The sequence below is a fragment of the Gnatocerus cornutus genome, chromosome 5 (assembly GCF_029298725.1).
Source record: "Gnatocerus cornutus isolate USDA-ARS CGAHR chromosome 5, icGnaCorn1.1, whole genome shotgun sequence".
Lineage (NCBI taxonomy): Eukaryota > Metazoa > Arthropoda > Insecta > Coleoptera > Tenebrionidae > Gnatocerus > Gnatocerus cornutus.
In genome coordinates, this window is record NC_142237.1 from 9,373,415 (window position 1) to 9,375,850 (window position 2,436).

Sequence of the window (2,436 nt, forward strand, 5' to 3'; positions counted from 1 at the left end):
GTGAGTGGAAATACTTAATCACGTTATGTTTTTTGGAATGTCAATTTGAGAAGGTTTGTAACATGTTAACTACAAACCAAATTTTCCAAAGCAAATATTATTTACAGAAGTTGTTTGGATATTCACGATGATTTTTTCAGCTTAAAAAAATTGAATAAAAAATGTCTCTCCAGCAAATGCCGCTTGAGTTGCACTCGAACATTGGTGTCGGGCCGTAAAATCCTACTGACAGTTGCTTCAATGTAAATGACTATTATAAACGAGAAACTCCAACGAAGTTTAGACAGCGCTGTAACCAAAGCAAAGACAAGTATAAAACCGTCTTTCTATACCTACAATTACATACGGCCGTAAATCCTGAAGGTTTCTGAGGAAGATAGACGATGTGACAAAATTAGATAGGATATGAAGTGAGGAGATTAGGAAAAGATTGGGGTAGAAAGAGTAATAATAAAAATAAAAATACAAAAATCAGCTCAGATAAAAAGCAAAACAGAAGGAGACAAGTAAAAGACAACACCAGAATTTTAGAAGTTTTAATTTAGGGACAGAAGTTTCTAAAAAAGACTTACCTAAGGCCGGCTAAGACAGGAGAAACCTATGATTTTTTAATATTGTTGGATTTTTTTTCAGAACAGCACTCTGTAGTACAAATCCCCAACACGACTGCCTTTATTAAAAGTCGAAACACAACTGATTCCAATAAATAATAACAAAGGAATTATTACTTACTTACGCATTTCCTTATCGCTTATATCATCACTTTTTCTTGAGCTTTTAACAAAAAATTAACAAGTGGCGCTATTGCCATGAATGAAAGCAATAATGCATGACAACGACTTTTCAAAAAGTCGAGTTTCAAAATAAATCCAAATATACAGAGTGTCGGAACGATTTCTGAACAAAACTGAATTTGCAACTACATATTCAAGTAGTCATTTTCTATAATTGAAAATAAATTATTTTTACAAATACGGGGAGCTACATAAAATTACATAATTTAAAAAAATTTAATCGGATAGCCCAAAAAAACGATGGCAAAACCGCATTTTTCTATTTGTCATGGAACATTGAAAATTCCGAAATAAATGTTCACCAAAATAGATTTACATTCTAATTTAAGTAATTCAGTTGCAATGCAGTGCAATGGGGTTAATACACCACTCAAAAAAGTAACTTCTTCATATTTCAAAGCCGTGGCGCTTTGCCTTAAAAATAAAAAATTCTAAAATTTATGTCTTTCGACCTACGATTTTACAATTTGCTGGAGGTATTACTCCACTCAAAAATTGTAACTTTCAAAAATTTCAGAGCTGTGAGACAAAAATTACCAAAATTACAGATTTTTAGTAGGATTTTTTTTTTTGACTTAAAACAAAATTAAAATTGGTGTCTTTTACTGCACACTTTTGCAATTTGGTAGAGTTTTTTCTCAACTTAACAATATTAATTTCCTCAATTTTCATACCCGTTGCTCTAAAATTACCAAAATTACGAATTTTAAAGGTAGGATATTTGAAATAATAGGACGTTATCAGAACTACTAATAATAGGGAAAGCCTGTTTTACACAGCTCAATTTTTTTTTAAAATTTGGTCTCAAATTTGTTTCGCTTTATTTTGGCCGTCACTGTGCATACGGTTTAAAAATAATTACACCATATAATTGCAACTATTTTGCCTTTGGGCTAGCTAGGGCACAATAAATAAAAATTATATTGTGAAATCTGGAAATTATGTTAAATTAACTGTGAAAACAACAAATTTTAAATTATTATAATAATAGTGTTGATTTTCTATTCATTGATCTAATTATTTTGTTATTCATTCTATGAATGGATACTAATTAATACCGATCACATATAAACTACTTTGCTCAACATGGTTTTCAGGTTTCCGTAGTGTAGTGGTTATCACGTGTGCTTCACACGCACAAGGTCCCCGGTTCGATCCCGGGCGGAAACAATGTCATAGCACAATTTTTTTCTCTTTTTCCTAAACTTTGATCAAATCAATTTGCCGGAAAATGTATTATACTATTATTGCTCTCAACTATTTACGTTTACGTTGGTTCTCATTTTGCTTTTTGTGTTTGCTGTTTTATTCGTACTCCATCCGTGGCTCCATAAACCAAAAAACCCTTCGCGATTTTTCCGATTTTATTGGGTATGATCTAAGTCCTGGAACAAGGTCAAAGGCCGCTGATAACTTTGCCTATTGATTCGATAACAGCGTAAAAAAATTACGACTCTTTGTCGAAGCACCCTTCCCAGTCAATCTAGCAAGTCGATCCTTTCGTAGCACCGCGTAAAAAGATCCACATTCTCTCGTCCTTCTCCACTTTTTTCCGTGTTGATCGAACAGAGATGGCTAATATAAATAATTTGACGTGTCTTGAATTAAATCTAACTGTTAATGGTCGGGAAGAATAGCACAG

General features: G+C 32.6%; 1 non-coding gene across 1 annotated transcript; it reads left to right on the forward strand.

Moving 5' to 3' along the window:
* Positions 1-1,891: 1,891 nt before the first annotated feature.
* On the forward strand, positions 1,892-1,964 carry TRNAV-CAC (transfer RNA valine (anticodon CAC)). Its single transcript has one exon. It is a non-coding gene; the product is annotated as a tRNA-Val (tRNA).
* The last annotated feature ends 472 nt before the right edge of the window (positions 1,965-2,436 follow it).